Source organism: Carya illinoinensis, chromosome 11, assembly GCF_018687715.1.
Source record: "Carya illinoinensis cultivar Pawnee chromosome 11, C.illinoinensisPawnee_v1, whole genome shotgun sequence".
NCBI classification, from domain to species: domain Eukaryota; kingdom Viridiplantae; phylum Streptophyta; class Magnoliopsida; order Fagales; family Juglandaceae; genus Carya; species Carya illinoinensis.
The window spans coordinates 32,894,529-32,919,615 of NC_056762.1; the positions used below are offsets into that span (position 1 = coordinate 32,894,529).

General features: G+C 46.7%; 1 long non-coding RNA gene across 6 annotated transcripts in view; it reads right to left on the reverse strand.

Moving 5' to 3' along the window:
• Positions 1–25,087, reverse strand: part of LOC122281571 — a 45,342-nt gene that overhangs the window by 11,938 nt on the left and 8,317 nt on the right. For 2 of the 6 annotated variants that reach the window (XR_006230250.1, XR_006230248.1), the window contains exon 4: positions 204–15,052. The exons of 3 other annotated variants lie outside the window; for them this stretch is intronic. This is a non-coding gene — a long non-coding RNA (uncharacterized LOC122281571). Of the gene's footprint in view, positions 1–203; positions 15,053–15,305; positions 15,540–25,087 lie in introns of all 6 variants that reach the window. One more of the 6 variants, XR_006230252.1, reaches the window with a different exon arrangement.

Consider the following 25,087-nt stretch of genomic DNA (forward strand, 5'->3'; position numbering starts at 1 on the left):
TTAGGTGTATAAAATACATAATAATTCAATTCAATCAGAAACGCCCAAGAACCAGGGCAAGATGAAGAACCCAGCAACAATGAGCATCATGGGTCTAGAAATGCCAGGGAGAATGGTGATGCAGATGAAGAAAAGAAGAACATGCAGAATAAACTATGTAACCTCAAGAGAAGGTATGAGGAGATGGCGAGAAAAGTGGGTACCTCAACTTCGGTAGACTAATTGCTTGTCAGCTTGGGCTTGTCATACAGTGCAAAAGTGATGGCAAGTCCCCCCCACTATGGAAATGTATGATGGGACCCAAGACTCGGTCGAGCACATCAAAACCTTTAAGGCACACATGACCTTGCAATTTGCATGGTTTCCCCAGGGAGGTGGCCTATAGAGACTTCATGCTAACTTTGAAGAGACCGGCGAGGGTGTGGTTTGGTTTCCTGACACCCGGTTCTATAGACATTTTTTCAGAACTGGCCCGCCTATTTCTCACGCTGTTTATGGCAAGTAAGAGAAGAAGGTGTCCTGCGACATTCCTTCTCACCATCAAGCAAGGTGAGGCCAAGAACTTAAAAGCATATATGACTAGGTTCAACAAGGAGTGCATGACAATGAAAGATTAGGACGAAAAGATCACCCTGGCGGCACTCTTAGGGGGAGTGTGGCCCCGGTCCCAGTTCATGGCAGAGCTGGCCAAGAGGACCCCCGCTACATTGTGGGTGGACAAGAAAGTGAAAGCCCCGACTAGGGGTCCACTAGCAAAAGGGCCGTTTGACAGAAGGAAGGTGGAGCCCTCCTCGAAAAGTGTAGGATATTGGCAGAGCCCTCTTCAAAGAGTGCAGGATATCGGCTAGACCGGTCGGCGTTTGCCATCTAAAAGGATAAGTGCCAGCCCTCCCAAGAGGACGAACAACACGATGCTATTGCACCTACCACTAGTCGACCACCCACAATACGGAAGACTGTGTTAGAACCCCTAGGAAAGTTGCCATGGATCAAGTCTCGACACAACCTTTGACATGCCTCAACAGTCCCACTAACGAGCCACAGGTATGCCAAGGCCCATGCCATGACATGCCCTTGTCGCAGCTAGCCAGCACACTAGTAAGGTTAGGGACTAGGCCAACGTGCAGCAAAAAGCACAGCACAGCGTGGGCAGGCCACCAGCTTGCCCGGTGCGCAGGCCAAGCCTGTCCATGCACACAACCCATTAGCCATGCATGTGCACGACAACCAAGCACCACAGCAGCAATGCCCATGGCCCATCCAAGTCCAAGCCATGCACCAAGACTAGCCTTGGGCCACTCTGGTTCCCATGGCTAACCCTAGCATTATTACTTATTATTTTATTATTATTTCATTTATTTTAAATCTTTTATTATTTATGGGACCTACTAGGATTTTCACTTTGTAAATCTATAAGTAGGACCTTTAGTATTTTATTTTGCATCTTTTAGCATATTTTCTTTGTGGACAAACTATTGTCTAGGATATCTCTTTTCAGTACTTGGTACTTGGGCTCAATTTGTGAATCCCAAATAGAGGATCTTCACTGTGCAATTCATGAATGAGTGATGATTTATTTATCTATCTTATGACAAGTTTCTTTTCACAATTCCATTATTGAACTTTTACTTGTTTTGTTATTTTCTTTTTGATTTCATTATCTTGCAAATCCACCATTCCTCACGCCAAATTGATTCCATTATTCATCCATTGATTCATTCATCCATACAACACACTAGATCTACTATTCCAAGAAGATCTAGCCGTGTTGTCCATTACCATTCACTTTCCATATATTTTCCTACCCACCAAACACTATTTTAGCCTCCATCTTTCCATATTCCATCATAGATCTACTTCATAAAGCCATAAAATCCTAAATCTAGCCTAGATCTAGTGCCTCCATTGCCTTGACAGAATTCCCTAGATCCTATAAGGATTTTCTATATTTTAGGAAACCCTAGCCCTAGCTTCCCCTAATTCCAAAATCTTAGGAATTCTTCCAAACCTTAAAAGACTTGCCCTAGCCGTACCCCCCATAAACCCTAAAGTGATTCCAAAATCTTAGGAATTCTTATAAACCTTAAAAGACCTACCCTAGCCATACCCCCCATAAACCCTAAAGTGGTACTACACTTTTGGATCTCATCTCATCCATCATAAACCCTATCCTCACTTCCACAAACCCCAAAGTACCCTAAGTGGCGCCAACCATAATCTCCAAACCCTAAGTTTTCCCAAGTGGCGCCTACACCAAGAGAGACTATTCAATCCGTCCACATTACACCATTGCTTATATTCATTCCATAGATTTCTCAATCTACAATCACCATCCAATCCATTATTATTCACCAAACACCATTGCTTAAGATCCATACTCAAGTAAAGACAAATAAGAAGACAAGACACTTTGGTCATCTTAAAGAGAAGCGGAGCTAGAAGATCTTAATATTTAGGGACTAGACTGAGGTCTCTAACAGACTGCCATTCCACATGGGGAGGAAAGAAGCGGGCAGATCGAGTAGCACCGAGATATCCCCCTGCCTGACAGGAAGAACAAGTGTGGAGGAGGTAGTCATGGGACAGACGCCTCGATAAGGGCTATAGGCAAAGAAGAGCGGAGAGCCTACGACGAAGGGAAGCCAAGCTAAGACATCCGTGTGGTCCTCCTTGTTGTTGTGCCAAGAAAGAACCTTGCTGGGGAAATTAGAACGATAGTTAGGGGATTCACTAGTGGAGGAGCGACCACATTTGGAGAAAGGCGCACGTTAGGGAGGCCCGATACTAAGAAGTGTACTAGGCAACGTACCGCCCAACCAAGTACAGGAGGAGTGAACCTACACCCGTAATCTCCTTTGGGAAAGATGATGAGGAGGGAGTCCTTTACCCGCATGACAACGCTTTAGTGGTGACCATGCTAGTCACCAACTTCACCACAAACAGGATCCTTATCAACAATGGTAGCTCGGCTGACATCCTGTTCTGGAAAGCGTTTACCCACAAGGGAATAGACACTATTCGACTCTGACCGGCTCTGATGTCGCTCAATGGCTTCTCTCGGGAGACAGTTTAGCTAGCCGGGACAATCACTCTTTTTGTCCTAACGGGTAGCGCTCCCTACAAGACCCCCATCATGGTCAACTTCCTAGTCGTGAAGGCCCCCTCCTCTTACAATTCCATCATTGGCCGACCGACCCTCAACAACCTCAAGGCAATCATCTCCATCTGCCACCTGAAGATGAAGTTCCCAACCGCTCAAAGGGTAGGAGAAATCTGGGGAGAACAAGTCCGAGCGTGAGAGTGCTACATGCAAGAGTTGAAACTGAGGGATAGCGGGCTGCCCGTGGTGTACCCCCGACCCGTTACGACCAACAATTAGCATGGGTATGCTCCTTACATGAAGCCTCGACTAGGTTTTGTCAGTAACTCAACCTCCCATGGCTGGAGGAAAAAACAAAAGTGCAGGGAGGAAAATAGTCCCCTAGAGGCCCTCCAAACGTGTAAATTTCATTTTCTGTTGTATAAACTTTGTTAATAAAAGACATGAGTTTTTTTAGGAATTTAATGTGTAAGATCAATGTCTCCACTAGTGTTAACCTTCATCAACATATGTCTCCACCAACGGAAGCTACAAATGACAACCTTCCTCCCCATGGGATACAAAGGAGGTAGGTCATGCCTAAGTGCTGCTCTACCCTCTTAGCGGAGGAGTGCGAATTTGCCCTCAGCTGCCTAACAACTTACCTTCCTCATGTATATAAATAGGTGGGAGCGAGTCCAGTCTTAAACTCCCCAGGTCTTACCTCTCCGCAGGACTCCAAAGGGTGAAATGAGCCAATGACCATCTTGACCCTCCAGCAAGGGAGAACGGGTTAAGCCAACAGAACACTTACTCGAACCTCTGCCACAACGAAAAGTGGGATTAGCGCCAGCCTATCCCTCACTTACCTTTTCTACTATGTCAACGAATGGGAGATGGTACAATCACAAACTGCTTGAACAGACTACCTCCTTACAAGGGTCAATAGGTGGGTCCAGCCCCCCTGACGACTCATTCCCCACGAAGGAGAATGGGCTCGATCTCTCGGCTGCCCAAACGAATTACCCTATCCCCGTCATGACGAAATGTGGACCAACTACTCAGTTGTCTAATGTTTACCATCCCCGCAGGGGTGCCAAAGGGATAGGTGTAATGGCTAAAGCTCTTTGATCCCTCCCGCAGTGAAGTGTGGGCCAATCCTTAGCTACTTGACAACGTACATTCCTCATGTGCATTAATAGGAGGAAGTGAGTCCAGTCTCAAACTGCTCAATCCTTACCTCCCAGTGGGACTCTGAAGGGTGAAATAAGCCAAAGGCTATCTTGACCCTTCTACATGGGAGAATGTTTCAGGCCCTTAGGCCAGTTGAACACTTACCTCAACCTCTACCATGACGAAGAGTGAGATTAGTGCCAACTTGACCCTTACCTACCTTCCCCGTGGTGCCAATAGTCTAGAGTGGGTCCAGTCGCAAACCGCCCGAATAGACTACCTTCACTTGACGGACGATAGGCGGACTCAGTCCTAACTCGGTTTGACCACCCCACAAAGGAAAGCCGATCCAACCTCTCAGTTGCCCGAACAACTTACTCTATCCCCACAGCGATGAAGTGTAGATCGACTCTCCAGCCGTCAACAGATTATCTCCCCAGGGGAGTAAAAGGGAGAGTATTGCTTAAGGTATTCCTACCCCTCCCTCAACGGAGTACGAGTCAGTCCCATGACTACCTAATGTAACTTTGGAAATATTGTCTCCTCCAAAGCAACGCCTGTGGTTGTCACCACTCTCCAACAAAACAGCTCAGGTTTGCAAATCTCAAATGATTGCTTACACTAATCGGGTTGACTTCTGCAGCGTACTCAAACGTCTGCCAAAGTATCTGAGCGAACTTGGCCTTTACATGCCACTCAACCCCCTCTTACCAAACACCCAGTCAATGAGGCGAGTTCAGCCTTAATGTCCTACTCGACCTCCACCAAAGTATCTAGGTGAGCCCAGTCTTTACATGCCGCTTGGCCCCCTCTCCCCAAGCGCAAGGGTTAACGAGGCGAGTTCAGCCTTAACATGCTGCTTGACCTCTGCCAAAGTATTTAGGTGAGCCTGGCCTTTACATGCCGCTTCACCTATTCTCTCCAAACGTGAGGGTCAACGAGGCAAGTTCAGCCTTAATGTGTTGCTCGACCTCCGCCAAAGTCTTAGGGTGAGCCTAGTCTTTACATACCGTTCAGCCCTTTCTTACCAAATGCAAAGGTCAACAAGGCTAGTTTAGCCTTAACATGTTGCTTGACCTCCGCCAAAGTATCTAGGTGAGCCCGGCCTTTACATGCTACTCGAGCCCTTATTGCCAAAAGAAGGGTCAACAATGTGATTTTAGCCTTAACGTGCAGCTTGACCTCCGCTAAAGTATCAGGGCGAGGCTGGCTTTTGCATGCTGCTCAACCCCATCTCGCCAAGCAAGAGGGTTAATGAGGCGAGTTCAACCTTAATGTGCTGCTTGACCTTAGCCAAAGTGTTAGGGCGAGCCCGACCTTTACATACTGCTCGGCGCCCTCTCACCAAAAGCAAGGGTCAACAAGGCAATTTGAACATTAACATGCTGCTCAACCTTTACGGCTCATCTCGCCAAACGTGAGGGTCAATGAGACGAGTTTAACTTTAACCAAAGTATCTGGGCGAGCCAAGCCTCTACATGCCTCTCAACTCCTCTCACTAAGCTCGACCTATGCCAAAGTCTTATGGCGAGCCCAACCTTTACATGCCGCTTGGCCCTTTCTCACCAAACGCGATGGTGAACAAGGTGAGTTTAGCCTTAACATGCTGCCCGATCTGTGCCAAAGTATCTAGGTGAGCTTGGCCTTTACATGCTGCTTAACCCTTTCTCGCCAAATGCGAGTGTTAACGAGGCGAGTTCAGCCTTAACGTGTTGCTCAACCTCCACCAAAGTATTAGGGTAAGGCCAACCTTTACATGCCACTTAACTCGCTTTTGTCAAACATGAGGGTCAATCGGGTGAGTTCAACTTTAATGTGTTGCTTGACCTCCTAAAAAATATCAGGGCGAGATTGACCTTTACATGTCGCTCGACCCCTTATCACCAAACACGATGGTCAACGAGGCAAGTTTAGTCTTACAGTGCATCTTGACCTTAGCCAAAGTATCTAGGCGAGCTTGACCATTACATGCCGCTCAGCCAGCTCTCAATAAGTGCGAGGGTTAACGAAGTGAGTTTAGCCTTAACGTGCTGCTCGACTTATGCCAAAGTCTTAGGGTGAGTTCGGCCTTTACATGCCGCTTGGCCCCCTCTCACCAAGTGCAATGATCAATGAGTCCAGTTGAGCCTTATGTGCTACTCGACCTCAGCTAACTAAAGTGTCAGGGTGAGCCCTACCTTTACATGTCGCTCGACCCTCTCTCGCCAAGTGCAAAGGTCAATGAGGCGAATCAAGTCTTAACATGTTGCTTGACTTCTTCCAAAGGATTACAGTGATCCCAGCCTTTACGTGCCCCTCGGCCCCCCTTGATTGGCAGGGAAACCGACAAGGCTAGGTGAATTAATGCATTCCTACCTCCCTCTACAACGCAGAAAGTCACCTAACCGTGAGGTAAAATGGGAGGTCAAGCCCATGGCATTGGCAGCACCATCTTTGGCCCAACACTCGACCTCTCCTTAGAACAAGCGAATGATACGCGCAAATAGTAAACAAGTGTTGATAAAAGAAAGACAACAAAGTAAAAGAACACAAGCAAAATGATAGAGAATGCTTATTCATTAATGAACGAAGTCTTTACAAAGATTGAAATCTTTATAAAGAGGAAGATTACAACGTCTCCACAAACAAGAAGAGAAAACAAACACGTACATCTGAAAAAGGAAAGTACTCTACCGATAAGCCTAGAGTCGGTGGGGTCGCCCAGAGGCGCACAACCATTGCCCAATCCAAAAAGTGAACAAAAGATAGACACTCAAGGGCCATCACGTTTCGTAAAACCTCGAGACCCTTCATCCTCAGGGCACTCACCAGGAAGACCACCGTCAGAAGAAATCATTTTCTCGTGGAAGTGGCAGATAGGGACTCCTGGAGTATGATCCTCATCACTATCAAGGATGTTAACAATGAGCAGGCGTCGAGTCAATCCTAGAAGGGGCACTCCTTCTCGGCATATTTTCCTCCTCCTTGACTAGTGGGCATATGCCCAAACCTGAATGGTTCCATTGTGGGAGAAGCGCCTGGCACCAACCAAGCCTGAGAGGGAAGCACCAGCCCAACTTGTTCAGTCGAATGGGTTGCGATGTTGTAATGGAACGTGGATTGCACGACGAGTCTTGAGATAGAAAAGACCGTCGAATGATATAACCATGATGCCCATGCCATACCACCTTTGAAACGCAACTCCAAGTGACAGGGAATAGCAAAACTTTCAACAAAACTTCCTCTTGGCACCGTGAAGAGTTGCTGAACATTTGCTTCAATGTGAACCTGTGGTGAGCCTTCATCCAGGAAGTCTCGTCCAGAGCCAGAAGACTCATTAGACCCAGGGTCACCTAGAACAGAACCCACGTAAGAAAAGGTAAAAAGGCTCTAGTTGCTTGAAGGGCACGAAGGGAGATACAATGAATACCATCGAAGAAGTGAGGACTTATATAGGCATTCGCGATGGTTCATTCCCTGAGGTTGGAATTGTGCGTATCCCACAGCCCCCATCAAATCCGACGTGAATGTCGTAGCAGGTGTTACACGAATCTCGTAGTGCACACCTCAAATATCATCTAGCACCATTAATGTGAAAAGGGCGTAACATGTGAGTATTAATATCTAACTACCTGAAGCACGCAAGAACCTACATGCATCATATCAACTGCCAAACAAGCCCAAAGAAGAAGCCTGGTAACTAAAACGTGGCAAGAGGGCAAAGTGCAAGCCCTCCCTCCTTTTTCTCAGAATGAGGCATCTCAAACCATAGTGGACAATGGAGCAGAAAGTCTAGACAAACCAATTGGCAGGAAAAAGAAAAGGCAAGGGAAGAATAAGGAAACGACCACAAAGCAAAACACGGGGCAATATGATGAGAAACAAAAATGCATATGCAAGTATACTAGTGTATTAGTCGTGGTCAATACAAGGAAAAGACTGAAATAAAGAAATTTACATCATGTCGATACAAGCAGGAGATACAAAATCAGGCAAAGGAGGGGTCAAGATCCTCCTTGGACTCAACAGGTCCCACCTCTAGAGCATCTAGGTTCACTGAGCGCCCGGTGGGGTCGACCTTAGCACCTCTAGGATCAGTTCCCTCAATTTCCCCCCTCTTCCCTAATGCACTCATGAGAGCGAGCTGCAGGGGCTTCATCTTCGAGCGGAAAGGCGTTCGAGATCATTGCTTGGCCAATCTCGCCACCATAATTAAGGGTAGCAGGATCGAGATTGAGTTCTTTGAGATTGATGACCCTCAAGTTCGCCTTCAGTGCCTGAGAACTCGTTTAAGGATTAGAAATAACGTGATCCCACATTTTCTTAAGGCCTTCGATATACTCGTACGCCCAAGCTTCGTCGCGGACGTAAAGGGCTTTCCCCAATTGATCGCCCAGGCGGGTAGCAACTTCTTGCACTTGAGCCAAGTCGCTCTGCAAGTCCTTAATAACTACATCCTGGCCGGCAATCCATAGCTGAGCCACCCCCAACCCTTTCAACTCCTCCACCTTAGCCTAAGCCATCGATAACGAGTCTTCTCGGTCCTTCAAGACGGCCAACAAGGGTGAGCACTCCCCCTCCAATAACTTGAATCCTTTGGCATTAGAGTCCAGATGACCCCCCTCAGTTCCTCATTCTCCACCCAAAGCTGGTTCAACGACTCTTGGGATGAGATGGCCCACCCCTTGGCTGTCGCCAACTCTGCCTCCAGGCACTTTCTCTCATTCCTCTCCCCGCTCGTGTAGTAGTCTTTACTATGGAGTGAAGCTCCCAATTCTGCACCTTGACTGGCTCCTGGCCACTCACGATGAAGTTGGCCAACAAGTCAGCTCCATACAGCCCACCATAACAAGAGACGGAAGAGTCAAAATAAAAGACAGAGAGACAAACAAAACAGGAAAAAAGTTAAGACAAAGTGAAGGAAGCCTTGGAGAAAAAGCAGAGATAAGCTCCTTCTAACTGCCCCTGGAAGGTGATCACTGGTCCACCATCGACACTTCTAACATCGCCCAAGACCTCCTAGTCCGGTCCATCGACTGAGGGATTGGGAGGACCCCTAGTTACGGACGTTGGATCCTCCTAAGAAGGGGACTGATTCCTCTCCTCACCTGAAGCATGCATGCCACCCTACTTAGACCTGACAATAGCAACAACCCCCCCACCAGTCAGCAGGTTAGATATGGGGGACTCGGCTTCCCTACAAGGAGTCTCCTTAACTGACCCAACAGTCGACATTGCTGGGAGATGAATAGCAACAATAGTAACTAGGATACCACCTATGAGAGTTTCGCCACAGGGAGGGCCTCACAAAGGTGTACTCCCATCAAAAGAACCTGACTCCTCCGTGGAACGCCAAAGGCACCATCGAAGACTTGTTCCCTAGCCGAAGAACGAGTGATGGAGGCCAAAGGAGTAGGCATCTTCACATTAGACTCAGGAGGCAGCCCAACCATGGACTACTGATAGGAATCTTATCCAGAAGGGTCCCCAAAAAGTGCATTTGGAGCTAGTTAACCCTTCGGGACAAGTCCTACGACCCCGCAAGCACAATGAGCACCTTTGAATTAGCAACCACCACAGGCTCAACGACTATAGCAACAGTCAAAGGAGGAGCAACCGGCTTGCCAAGGCCAGGACTGGTTGCACGATGTCGCCTGGGAAACCCTTGAGCAACATCGAGGCCAAGCACAGTTGGTCCGAGTTGATCCCTATCCTGACAAAAGCCTCCCATAATAGAATGTTTGCTGAACTGCCATTGTCAATTAGGACCCTTTAGGTGGTGAAGTTAGCGATCTGCACAGTAACCACCAACATATCGTCATAGGGGTGGAGGATGCTCTCATCATCTTTCTCACTAAAGGTTATCGCGGTTCCCTCAAAATGTTTCCTAGTGCTAGTTGTGACCCTTCCTGTTGTGAACAATTTCTCGTACCAAGCCCTTCGGGCGTGGGCCCACTGACCCGACGAGGTGGAACCTCCTCCTACGTCTCCTTCCATGATCATGAGGATTTCACCCACCGGGCTATTTGCCCTTATTGGGCTCTGCCATTGTGGGCTCCTTCGAGCCTCTCTCCTAGCCGATTGTCTCCTTAGGCTCTCACTCCGCCAGGCCCTCGAATGGCTACCCTTGCATCATTCTTGTCGGTCCATCGTCTACCGCTGCTGGTCTAGTAGGCCCTCCAACACTCCCTCTTTGCTTTAGGGTATAGCAGTCCTCCGTACTGTGCCAATCCATCAAATGGTAGGCATAGTACTTGCAGCTCTCCTGGCCTAGTCGTGGTTCCTTTTGCAGAATCGAGGTGCATTTGCCTCTACGACCATGCTCATGTGTGCATGGGACCCAACGCTAGGGGTGGCAATTTATGACACGACCCGTTAACCCAACATGAACACGACACGATAAAAACGGGTTTGAGTTTAGTCTTATCGAGTTCGGGTCACAACGGGTTGACCCGTTAAGACACGATTGCTTAACGGGTCACTAACAGGTCAACCCGTTTTGACCCGTTAAAAATATAAATTTACTTTCTATCCTTAGATCCCTTCTATCTAAAAACAAAAGAAAAAAAAAAACCTAATCCGTAATACACTAACACGGTACCTCAAAGACACTAGAGTCTCAAATTTCAATCTTAGCGCCGCACGGTCTGCACACTGCACAGTCCACAGACTTAGAAAGGGGATCTTAGGTTTCTGAGGGAAAAAAATTCTGGGGGAGATTGGAGAAGCAATTCTGGTGCGCAGCTAGGCTTCGGTGGTGTTTGTGTTGCACGGATTGGCTGGTGCACAGCTCAGTGTGACAGTGCCTCACTCGGAGTCGGTCATCCCGTCTGGAGTCCAGTCGTCCAAGTATCTTCGATTCTTCAATAGTTCAACGGCACAGCAGCAGCAGCGGCACAACCTTGGCCTCTTCTCACGCCGCCCCCCTCTTCATCTTCAACCCACGCAACAGCGGTCCACGGCCACACCCAGTGGCACACGGCGGTTGGCGCCACTCCCACTTCTCAAGCCCACGGCCACATCCAGTTTCAAACTTTCAAAAGTAAATTTTTCAGTTCCAGATTTTTTTTCCTCTAGTTTTTTTCTCTAGTTTGAGCCAAGATCTCTAGTTTTTTGCTGAGTATTGTTGCTGAGTTTGGTTAGTTTTATTTGGTTAGTTTCATGTGCATGTTTATTAAGAAATCAAATCTGTGATTTTATTATGTTGGACAGTCTAATTTGGTGTGAGAACCTCAACATACATAATTTATTTTCAGAAAAATATCGTTGAAACTAGTTTGGATACACAGTTCGGTATACACAATTCGAGATTTAGAGACTTCCAGTTGAAACCAGAGCTTCTTCGAGCCATTGTGGATTCAGGATTTGAACATCCATCAGAAGGCAAGTTTAACCTATTTTTTCCTTATATATCTCAATATTTCAACAATATGCTTGCTGAATTGTTGAAATTTGGAAGTTCCAACATTTTTTTGCCTTTAAAAAATAACAGATGAAGAAAATAAATTTGATTGTTGCTCTTTTGTTTAGTCTCTTTGATTGTTGATTTTCATGTTTGATTTTTTTTAAATGTCAGATGAGTGAGACAGCAGGGGAAATGAAGATTTGTTTAGTCTCTTTGATTGTTGAATATTTGGTACCCTTGGATGTAATGTAACAAGAATAGTTGAACTTGTGTAGGTGTTCTAATTATGCATTGCAGCACTATTAGTTTGTCATTTTGTTGGGACTTTAATTTTGATATATTTATTATTTGGATTGTAATTTGTAGTTGTAGTTAGTTTTATATTTTTTAGAGACATTGTGATTTTAATATTTATATAAAATTAATCAGGTTAAACGGGTTAATGGGTCGTGTTCGTGTCTAGTAATATATATGGGTTAAACGGGTCATAACGTGTCGTGTCGTGTTAACCTTTTCTTAAAATCCATTAACGGGTCATAATGGGTCGTGTCGTGTCGTGTTAATCTTTTCTTAAAATCCATTAACGGGTCATAAGGAGTCGTGTCATGTCAACCCGTTATCTTAATGGGTCGTGTTAGGGTTTAGAATTTTGACACAAAACCCTTAACGGGTCGTGTTCGGGTTGACCCATTAGCTGTAATACACATATCTCGACACGACACGAACACGATCCGTTAACACTATTTGACACCCCTACCCACCGCACGTTCAATTCAACGCCTCACCTCTTGGCCTCCAGCTATCCCTTTGTACCCCTTTCGCAGTTCGACATGCCCTTCTGTCCAGCGACCTTCTTGTCTCCTTGCTCTAACTCCTTCTTTTGGGGAGCTGTTGAGACTTTGAGGGTGTCCTCTGCATTAATGAAGTCATCGGCTCGGTTCATAAACTCTCTTACTATTATGGGGGTCCTCTGGGCTATCTCAGTCATGAACGGGTTCCAAGGCCAGATCCCCCCTAACAGGGCCGCCAAGGTGATCTTTTCATCCTGGTCATTCGTGGTCATATGCTCTCGATTGAACCGAGAGAGGTATAAATCCAGGCTCTCGTCATCCCACTACTTCACTGTCAGGAGGTAGGCGACTAGACGCCTCCTTTTCCAGCTCGCCATGAACTACATCAAGAAGGGACGAGCTAGTTTGCCGAAGCTGTTCATGGATCCCAGTGGTAGGGAACCGAACCAGCCCCATGCCACCCTTTTTAGGGTTAGAAGAAAGGCTTGGCACACGACCTCTCTCGAGAACCCGTGTAAGGTCATATGAGCCTTGAATGTCTCCAAGTGTTCCAGTGGGTCTTTGGACCCATCATACACCTCCATGTGGGGGACTTTGAATTTAGGCGAGAAAGGAATTGCCATAACTCCCGCACTACATAGCATGTCGGTGCCGGTGAGCAGCTGATCTTTGGTGGACCACGCACCCATTCATCTGGCCGTCTCTGCGTAGTTATCCCCAAGCTCTCAAAGCTTGAGGAGCACCTTGCACCTCTCTTCTTCGGCCATGGTGATCTCCAGGATGCACCGCGACTTGGCATGCTTGTTGCCGCTGGGCTCCGTTCCCCATACCAATTCCTCGTCAGTCCACCTTAGAGCAGCATTTTCTTGGCGGAGCATTCCCATTTCCTTTATCAATTTCTTTATCGTGTCTCCCATCTCCATGAGTCTCGCCTCCATTATTTTGAACTATTCTCCTTCTCTCCGTGTGGTTTGGGATCACGTTGTTGCCAACATACGACGAATATGCTTCTATAGGAAAGATCTCACAGACGATGCCATTGTTGATGTCGTGTTTCATAGCCCGAACAACTCCACAGAGGCCCAACTCGATTACTTGTAGTAGACCTCATCCCTTAAGTCATCCTCTAGAGACAGCAAACCAGAATAGAGATGGTAGACACGAAAAAACTTGGACGTATGAGCTGATTTGTCTTCAAGCGAGCATGCACATTTTGACTTTTCATCACCACACCTTGCAATAGGCTCTTCAAGTTAGATGGAAGTGGACCCCACGGCCTCTCTTCATGCGTCAAGAGCAAATTCACACCACCATGGCTTATCTTCAAACTGGACCCCACTTTGACTTCTTTCAATGGATTTAATTCCAACTTCACACGAAAAAACAACTTGGACGCATGAGCTGGTTTGGTATGTCTTCAAGTACGCATGCATATTTTGACTTTTCATCTCTTGCGATATGCTTTTTAAGTTAGATGGAAGTGGATCACACGGCCTCTCTTCAACCTGCGTTAAGAGCAAATTCAACCTATGGCAATTTTCATGTTCAACCCCTACTACTCACCGATGGACCATACATGCAAATCTTCAATTTACGGAAACTTCATCCCGTCAAACCAACAGAAAACAACGGATGGAAGCACCTCACGAAAAGTCCTGCACCTCTTTCCCTTCTTGGACATACAGCCCCTACTCTATGCGAAAATCAACTACCATACAGCCCTTGCATCAAACGAAAATCACGCCAACTCTAGCCTAGAAAACAGATGCAATTTCAGACTTGTATTGAATCTCTTTGGGTTTTGAAAAAGTAAAAGGCAAAGAGCAGTTTTGCTCTATTGGGAAGACGCAACAATAGAGTCACGAAAGAGGCTTCTTTGAACTCTGTTGGTCTAAATCACAGAAAGACAATGTTGTGGTTACCAGAACAGTGAGAAAATGGAAGAGGGAGCCATGCACTCGGTGGTTTCCGTTGGTTTGATGGAATGAAGTTTCCGTAAATTGAAGATTTGCATGTGGGGTCCATCGGTGAGTAGCAGGGGCTGAAAGTGAAGACTGCCATGAGCTAAATTTACTCTTGATGTAGGTTGAAAAGAGGCATGGGGTCTACTTTCATCTAACTTGAAGAGCATATCGCAAGAGACAAAAAGTCACAATATACATGTGCACTTGAAGAAAAACCAAACTAGCTCATGCGTTCAAATTGCTTTTTCGTATGAGGTTGGAATTAAATCTATTGAAAAAAAAGTCGAAGTGGACTTTGGGATCCAGTTTGAAGATAAACCATGGTGGTGTGAATTTACTTGACGCGTAAAGAGAGGTTGTGTGGTCTACTTCCATCTAACTTGAAGAGCATATTGCAAGGTGTGATGATGAAAAGTCAAAATGTGCATGTGCACTTGAAGTCAAACCAGCTCATACGTCCAAGTTGCTTTTCTGTCTAAGGTTGCGTCCAAGTTGCTTTTCCTTGTGGGGCCACGTTCAGTAAGAGGAAGAGTCAGCCAAGGTGTTGTGCTGCATTTTCCGTCAAGCGTAGTGTTGTGCTGTGTTTCGTCAAATCCGAAAAAATGAGATTGAAGGTGCACGGCATGAATTGATTTAAGTTTTGAAATTTCCGCATGGCCACCTGCATATATGCACAATAATTAACTTTCTCAATTTCATGTAATAAATTAAAGATTAACATATTAAATTTAGCTGTTATCAATTGAGTTAGAATTGATTTATTAAGGCTCAACTTATTTAATTACTAGTAAAAAAATGTGATTGAGTCGAATTTAAGTACAAAATAATCACAATATTATAACTCAATCAATGATCCCGACCCTGCCAAGTCCCATTTGAAGTTTGTAGCCATGCGGCCTAGCCCATATTCCTACCTCATCTGCCTTGGGATGACAATGGTTGTAGAAAAAGTGCCCCTTTGCTCAAGGCAACTTACAGCTTCACCTGATCCTTCTCAAGTCTGCCTTGAGATGATTGTAGCCTTGCTTGATCCTCTATTGAGTCTAACTCAAGAAAACCATGGGCTCATTGCGTAGATCCCACTCAAGTTTGCCTTGGGTCTTTTACACCATATGTTTGGCCATCATAGCGAGTTGCATGAGTTTGGCCTTTTAATAATTTAACAAGCCATGCGTGTATAGAAGTGAAGAAAAAGTTTAAAGTTTGTACTTGCATGCATATAAAAGGAAATTTAGAGTATACATTTGATCATGTAAGTAAATGTGCAAAGAAGAGAAAGTGTATCTAATAGGGGTTTTGGCCAAGCAATTTAAAATTGGAGTTCTAAAGCCTTTGATCATTCATAGATCTTTTCATTACTGGTTGAAATGTAAATCTAAAATACGAAAGTGAAGAAATAATGAAACATGCATCTTAGGTAATGATGTTTGGGAAAGATAGCAAAGTTTGGTTGTGAACACTGAATATGACAACAATGTTCATGAAATGATTAGCCTACTTTAGAATCTCTCTTCATCCTAAATCTTCCCCATGTGATCCATCATCTCGTCCTATTAAATCACTATCTTATTAATACACACGTGCAAGGGGCAAAAGTCTCATGGATAGTTTTCAACCTATATTTTGCAAACCATAGCATACAAGCACTTATTCATGTTCCTATACATTTGATCTAATCACTGTACGTAAAAGAGAAGGGGTATGAGGGAGATTATTGAGTCGGTTCTAAGCATAAGTTAGAAAATCATGGGAGTTAAAGTGCAAATACCAAAAGTTTAAATATCAAAACTTATGGGATAGATTTGCAAAACTAGGTTACTATTACAATTTTAGGCTATCAATAGGGTCTGGTCGTGTCTAGATCGAGTCATTTTTTAGTCAACCCAAGCACATTCTGAATAATTAAACGAGCCAAACACTTTGACCCAAACCCAACACGCCTACTTCATAGGTTACCCCGACACAATTGTTTCCAATATTAAAAGCAAAAAATTAAAAATTAAAAAACTATACAAATACTACATTTTTATTTTAAAATTTAATAACAAGGATGGGGTACATAATTTTATTTTATTTGGCTATTTAGATCACTCAGGTCAATACAGGTTCACAAGTTGATTAGCATGACCCAATTATTAGTCGGGCCAAATTCAAATTGACTAGAATTGACCCAAACTAGATTATGCTGAACCCTAACTCTATTATTGTGTGTTGGGTTCATTTCATGGGTCGTGTAAAAAATTGATAGCCCTACAAAATATTAGGGGTGTACAAGAACGGCCGGGACCAACTGGGAACCAATCAAACTGCCGCTGAAGCACAAAACCAGCAAGGAACCGATCGGCAGGCAAGAGAATAATGAGAAAACCGATATCAACGGTTCAGTGCCAGTTCGAACTCCTAGGAAACAGTTGAATTTGTCGATCTCATCTAATATCTTTTTTTTTTCTTTGAATATATGTATATAAAACGGCGTTGTTTCCACTTAAATGAGTGAAACGATGTCATTTTGGGGCCTGGAGGTTTTAAATAAATAAATATATATATATATATTTAAGACGGTGCCGTTTTAAACTAGGTTTAATAACTTCATGTTTTGTACGCCTTTGAGCCGAGCTCCTTAGGGGTTCAGGCCTTCCTTTTTACCTACACACGCAAAGTTACTCCAAGGTACAACGACCGAATGGCAGTTGGATGGAGCCTCCAATGCTTAAGTCAGTAGGAGAGAGAATGAAAGACTTTAAAACGAGGTTGTATGTTTTCAGTTACCTTCGCTTAGTGTTTAGGGGGTGGCCTTTATGCCTACCCTTGGGGTCGAAGACCCATGCCCTGCCCTTCTGACCCATAGGTGCCCCCTGCTAGAATCCATTTAATGTGGCATGATCTCCAGGAGAGGACGACAGGTCGTGGAGTCCCATCAAGGTGGCGTGTTGCTTTTTCCATGGTAAAGGGGGGATTAGGTGCTCTCTGGGCCATGGCCCACCCAGCCCGTCAGTTTGACTTGCATTCTCCCGAGGCAAGGAATCCCGTAGATAGGCTGTATTGAGTCAAATGGGCCTCAGCTTAGCTTTGAGCTAGACACCGCATCCATTTAGGTTGGGCTGATACTTTTGAAAAAAATCTCCCAACAGTTACCCTACTAATTCCTATCGGAAGATGTCGATGGAAATTCTAACAATCCTTGGCTTCCTGGCTCCTGGCACAAACCGGTTGGGTCGCTTCCACTTCCTTGCTATCAAGTACTTGAAATCAGTTGTGTAGGGTCCCTCACATGATTGAATCTGTTAGTGGACGGGCTAGCGGATCGCCTACCCTATAATGGAAAGTCCATATAGCTCTTTCCTTACACACGCCAAGACCCACGCCATTCAGTATGCACAAATGGTTTGAATTAGTTCTTACCATGTTTCCCCTCTGTCCCTTCGAATTCACCAGGTTTAGGTGGCTATGTGCCCCTATGCTTAGTCATACGAACCGTCCCTCAAGACCCTACATATAGCTACGAGGGAATGGGCCGGATGCTTATCCCTCCCAGACTTCCCACATTACCCTATTTATCACTCAGGACACTTGCCTTTGCCCTCACTGTTCTTCCATGGCTCTAAAAAAATCCACTCGTCCTGCTCCGAAGAGCTCAGGGGATCATAAGGCCAGGGAGTCTCCCACCATGCCCAGTCCACCCCTGGGGGCAAGGTTAGTTGGAGTTCTTGCAAGCAGTCAAGGGTTCGCGAGGTCCTTGCTCTCATCGATGGTTCCCTCCGACTTTGAAGCCTTAAGGTGAGCATTCAACATACTGGACTGTACAGTCCTCAATATTCCACGACCAAATGAAGGGGTTGTCAACCCCGAGGGTTTCGCATACAAGGTGGCACTGTTTCCTTCCATGTTCCTTGATGGCCTTCGGTTGCTATTTTCTCCCGGTGCATGACGTGCTGGACATGGTTGGTATGACGCCTGCCCAACTCCTTCCTGACATGTGGAGGATTCTGGTGAGTTGCTACGTGATTTGGTGACGAGCCCTGGAAGAGGCTCGTGACACTTGGCCTGACCTCACTGGTCGGGAGTTCTTTCTTACTCACCGAGTGTTAAAGAGGAGGGGAAACATCTATGGTTTCGATCGTATTAATCCACTAGTTCACCTAGAGCAGAAGTATGACGAGAGCGTCGGGCTCCAAGCGCTTTTTCTTCGTTTCTGGCATTGGGTGGGAATATCCTCCGGGACAGTCTTTGAAACAAAGCTATCCCATCCAAGTGAACTGGGCTGTAGTGCTCGAGGGAGAACTCCCAAAGTCACCAACGACATCAGGGGAGATCCGCCATATCGAGATTGTGCGGGACTGGGTCGCCCACCCAGAAGAAATCTGGTCCAACGCATTGTTGAGCGAGGGTAGCCTGTGGCAGTATCTTCCCGCACATGCGGCTATGCGCCGGCGATCCACTAGTGCCCCAATAGAGGGAAAGGGGAAAAAGTTATGGCAGATCTCACTAGACTTCGATGATGACACCCCCTCCTTTCTTGGCCAATCTTCTGCGAGGGTTTATGCTCGAAGGCCCCATTCCCGAGGCAGTGGAAGGGGAATTGTTGTGCTTTTAAGTTTGGGGAGTCTGCATCCTCTTCAGCGGGAGGGCGCGCCCTTCCCCCTATAGGTGCTGGCCCTTCCAGCGTCACCCCGTGTGCCATTCTCGTGTCTCACTAATCAAGGGGGATTCTTCCATGCTCTCTCTGAGGGGAAGGCTCCTAGCCTCTTTGTTTTCTCAGGTTTTCCAAGGCCACCTTGCTTGGGCTCCGCCGAGCCAGGGAGGAGCGCCTGATGTGGTTATCACTGAATGCTGCAAACCAGGGCCTCTTCCGCGCAAGTGCCTCGTGTATTCCCGTTCAGGTCGATCTTTAGGGTGTAGAACTTTCCATTTTGGCATATTTTAGTACATTTCTCATGGTTTTATTGGATGCTTTCCTGATAGGTTACTGATCGGTTGCTTATCCTAGTGGCGAAGGATTGAGTAAGGTTAGGCCCTTGGGACCAAGGGATATGCCCTGTGGCCCATATGGCCCCCTGCCAGCCTGTGGTTGAGGTAGAGCGTCACGAGGAGCTAATGGGTTCCATTATGGATTTGCGAGAACACCTACGTTATGCTGAGTTCAACTTGCGGAGGTCCCACGAGAAGGTTGCCATGTGCCATCATGACTTGGCGCATGAGTCAGAGGCATGAGGAACCTTAGAGAGGATGCTTGATAGCATGATGGAGGAGCTCGAGGAACTCCGAGCCACACGTCTCTCTTTCTAGGAGATGCGATTTTGCGGAGTCTTCCCATAAGCCCATTGAAGATAAGTTCCTGAATGTCAGCCAGACTCACTCAGAGAGGATAAAGACCCTCAAGGTCGTGAGGACTGATTGGGAGGAATTGAGAATTGTTTCTCGACAACAAGAGCTATCACGAGTGTGGCAGGTCAGGGACGAGGTGTGGCGTCACGAGTTCCTCTCCAGCAGGGAGGCGCTAAGGGTGTATTTACTAACAAGCCTTGGGTGTGACCTACTCTCGCTAGACCTGAGTTCCCGACCCCGGGTCTGCTACTTTAGAGGTCGGAGCTCAGATCAAGGTGGACTTGATTCCCAATGCATTCTCGGTCATCGACAGCGGCCTTGACGTCTCTAGAGGTGGACCCTGCCAAGTCAAAGGAGGAGCCATGAGCTGGCCAAGGGGCTTTCAACTTTGTTATCTTCTTTTTCTTTACTTATAGACACTTGTAAAGCTTTTGTTCTTTGTACCTTGGTGACCGGGCATCCTTTATTTTGGCTGGTTTATTTAATCTTGTTAATATTCACCACGTGCGTGCTCTTTGGTTCATACCCCATCTTCTTTTCTGTTCCTACTCGCACGTCTCATGCTACAATGGCTTGCCTTACACGGGATGTGACAAGCAAGGGGTCGTGTCAGCTCCCTCTGCCCGAGGGTGACGTGCCTGTTGCATGTTCCCAAGGATACATTTCAGCATTCATGGATCTAAAAGGGCCAATTGACTATTCAAAGCGTAGTGGTTAGCCATAGCTTGTTTGTGGTGTCGGGTCACATCTTTCCATACTTTCCATGGGATCAGTGTGGGATTTTTGTGAGATTCACGTTAGTTCTAACTAAGCCCCAGAGCATGTAGTTTTTCTAAACCTCGAGAGACAAGTTGTCATTCCACGACTATATAGTCTTGTCTGCCTTTGTCATTCGTTACTAACCTCCCTTTTTATTCTTCAAGCACTTCGAAGCTATGTCTCCCTTTTTTGTCTGCGTTCGTTATTCCTGACTTCGAAGGCATTTAGGCCTGGGGCTGGCCTTGTGATGCCGGATCCCGCGGTAGGCCTTCACGGTGATATGTGCGTTACAATTCCTCTGAACCTCCTACGAACGTTCTTCCGAAAATCGTGCCGCTCTTCATTACCAAGTGGTGCTTTGAAAAGAAAGCATGCCCTCACCCTCACAAGAAGGTCATTCAATGGGTTTCTCTACCTCAAGACCCCTCTGCAATTCACAATCTGTCATTACATCATGGTCTACTCCCGTACCCGGGGAGAACAGGGCTTCCAATGTCCGGGGGCCCCCGGTCTAGGGCAACTCCCTCCAGCCCGTGGAGAGGTAGAGGGGAGTTTGTGTCCATGGGGGCCGTCACAAGGATCATTGGGGGCATTTTCTCCTACCATAGCCCTTCATCGCCTAGCATTCTGGGTGAGTCCAGGGAGTTCAGGTTGATCGAGCCCCCCTCCCTTCAAGCTGATTCCTCTATGGAGTTGTTGTTCAAAACCTTGGGAACCGTTGCCCTTTTCTGCCGACAGTACCGGACCCCGCTAAGTTCTACCTCTGATGGTGTCGTAGCCCGCTTGGTCTAACTTGGACTTTTTAGCTATTTTTTACTTTTGTTTCTCTTTGCCTGGTTTCTCGCTATTATGCTTTAGCCTTCCGATGTCCTTGTTTTGGCAGTTGATGAATAAAATACTATTCTTTTTATGTTTTCTTGTTCCCTCATCTTTCTTTGCGATACTACTTGTATCATATATGCCTTTCACAGGCAGCGATGCACTGGCCGCTTGCCGATACTGTGGCTAGTTGATAACCTTTTTTTATAACATCCCATCAAGTACGACTGACCCTTAACACTTAGCGATATGTGAAACCCTTTATGGCATAACTGGCCTGCGATCTTATATGCAAAGCCCCCGTTTTGCTTGAGCATGCCGCATAGTCAAAGCTGCAATGGAAATCCCTCTGATACATAGAACTGGCGAGGCTTAGTTGATCTTAGCGCTCTTCGGAAGGGGCCGAGCCGCGTAAGCCAAACTTGCCCAAATCCTTCGCGTACATTCTACAAAATCAAAACCTGAATATGTATACTTTACTTGATAATTACCAACCTTCCTCATTAATTTGACGCGGTAGGACTTTAAGCTTTTTGCAGGCTTGGATTAGTCTTGGCTCTGCTCACATTCCACCGAAGGAGGGGAAGGAGTGCCCCAAACCATATCATCCCCTTCGGTCCCTCGGAGGAGGCTCGTTCATTCCCTCAGGGGAGCACACAAGATGCATTTCCTCGAGGAAGGTTCGTTTATTTTCTCCAACGGAGGTTGCGCAGTTCGACCACACGCCCCTCGTTGGCTTCTACGGTTGAGTCGAGTAGTCTTGGCACTATCCCACACTCCATTGAATGAGAGGTAGGGGCACCTTAAACCGCACCCTCCTCTTTAGTCCTTCGGGGAGGTCATCGTCCCTTTGCCGCGATGGGATGGGATCCCATTCAGGTAGCCGCAAGGCTAGACTCGCTCTCCTTCGTAAGGAAGGTCAGGATAGCCCGAAGCCAATCCCGCCTATTGACCTGTGTGTGGAGAAATTCCGTTTAGACAGTTTGCCTGACTAGACCCACTCCCATTTGTTGACATTGCAGGAAAGGGAAGTTAGGACCATGCTGGCGCCGCATCCACTCCTCATCATGACGAAACGAGGTAATGTTCGGGCAACTTCAGGGTTAGACTCGCTCTCCTCTGCAGGGGAGGTCGGCCTAACCCGGGGTTAGTATCGATGCTCATAATAAGGGTCAATCCATGTATTAGCTTTTGAGGACAGGCCACTCTCCACCGTGGGAAGGATCGAGCAGCCCTTTGACATTACACCTGTCCCTTTGGTATCCCACGGGTCATCTATTCTTCACCACGATAGGGATGGGGTCAATTTTGAGCAACCTTAAGGTTGGACTTGCTCTCCCTCGTAGGGGAGGCCAGATTAGCCCGAGGATGCCCTGCCTATTGACCCACACGGGGAGGTAGTCTATTTAAGCAATTCGCAACTATACCTACTCTCATCCATTGACTCGCAGGGAAGGTCAGTTAGTATCGGGCTGGTGCCGGGTCCACTCCTCGTTATGACAAAACAGAGTAATGTTCGAACAGCCTCACGACCATGCCCGCTCTTCTCCGCAAGGGATGTCAGTCTAACCCCAGGCTAGTTCCACCTATTGACCCACACGTGTGGAGGTTCGAATAGTCCCTAACTAAACCTGCTCCCACTGGTCGATGCTCATGATGAGGATCAATCCATGTGCGCTTGGGACTGGCCCACTTCCTGCTACAAGAGGGACAAGGCAACCTCTTGGCATTACACCCTTCCCTTTGGTACCCTGCGGTAAGGTTAGTCATGGAGGGCTGAGGGGCCGTCTACATCTCCATCATGATGGGGACGGGGTCTTCGAGCATCCTCAAAGCTAGACTCGCAGGGGAGGCTGGGTTAGCCCGAGGGTATCCCATCTGTTGCCCCACACATGGAAGTAGTCTATTCAAACAATTTGCAACTGTACCCGCTCCCGTCCGTTGACATCGCGAGAAGGATAATTCACACGAACATAGGGACCTCTTTCTCCAATGTACAGTTCATGAAATAGTCATGCATTTCTCATTAATGATAATGACACAAGCATCCGTAGGGTCGGTAATAACAAGAAAATACAAATGCATGTCACAATCTTCTTCGGTAAAACATTTGTAGATATTCAGCATTCCACGAGTGCTGCAATTCATTCCCACTGGAGTTCCACAGCCAGTATGCCCCGAGGCGGTTGGTGGCGACCACCACGTAGGGACCTTCCCACTACGATTCGAGTTTATCTTCTTCCTTTGTCGCTATCCACATCTGCTTTAATACAAGGTCTCCTATCTTGAATGACCTCGGGCACACCCTTTAATTGAAGCAACGCTTCACTCTTTTCTAGGATGCTACCATCGTCAACTCGACCTCTTCTCAGACCTCTTATACCATGTCAAGCTATTTTTCCAAGCATCGGTCATTGAAGTGCTGCTCGTAGTGGCGCATTTGGTAAGTTAGGATGTCGACTTCCACCAACAACATAGCCTCGTGTCCATACGCCAAAGTGAATAGGGTTTCGTCGATCAGTGTCCTCACAGTCGTCCGGTAGGCCCACAAGATGGCCGGGAGTTCTTCCACCCATGCCCCTTTCCAATTGTTCAACTTCTTCTTTAGTATCCACAATAGGATTTTGTTGGTGGCTTCCACTTGACCATTCGACTGGGGATGTCCCTAGGAAGAGTACCAAAACTTGATCTCCAGGTCCCAGCACCAATCTCGGTAATGGTCAGAGTCGAACTACCTTCCATTATCGGATACAACGCAAATGGGGCACCTCGAACCAACAAATGATGCTCTTCCTTAGAAGCAAGTAATGTTATTGGCCGTAATCGTTACCAACGTTTCAACCTCGACCCACTTGGTGAAGTAGTCCACCACCACCATTATGAATTTTACCCCCCTTTCTCCGGGGGAAGGGGCCCCACCAGATCGACTCCCCACTAAACGAATGGCTAGGGAGAGACTATCGGTGCTAGTTCCACTGCCGGGCAATGGATGATCCCCATGTAGTCCTAGTATTTCTTAAACCCCCGCACATATTCCTCAGCATCTTTTAGAGTGTGTGGCCAGTAATACCTGGCCCGCATCGCCTTCCTGGCTAGCACCCTCACTCTAGCATGGTCCCCACAAATTCTCTCGTGTATCTTGACTAGTACACGTTGGGCCTACTCGCATGAGATGCATCTTAGCAGGGGGCACTGTACCCCCTACGGTATAGCATTCTGTCGACTATGGTATCCACGCTACTTAGTATCTCGTCTTTCTCACCCTTTCTCTATTGTCGAGTACCTCATTGTCGTTCAGGTGCCGCCAAATGTCCTTTGCCCACTTGGGTACGCCTGGTCCTACTTCTAGCAGCTCGACCCCTACAGCGGGCACCTCTACGTTCCTAAGGATAGTTGACTCTGGTAATGGGGTAGCTTTTTGCCTAGGCGCTATCTTCGCTAGCTTGTCTGCCTTATTGTTTTTTCACTACAGGGATTTGCTGGATCTGGAAGTATCGAAAACAAGCACGCTCAGCCTACACCAACGCCAGGTACTTTTTCAATTTTTCACTCATTGCCACAAATTCTCCTTTTACTTGACTACCACTTGTGAGTTCACCCTGAATTCCACTTCCTCCGTGCCTAAGGATCTCGCTATGGCCATGCCAAGGAAGAGCGCCTCATACTCCACCTCATTATTGGTGGTTTTGAATGCTAGCTTGATGACCTAGTCGTGCTCCTCGCCCTCGTCAGTAACGATATGTACCCCTACTCCCCCTCCAGCCCGGCAAAAGGAGATGTTAATGAAGATTTG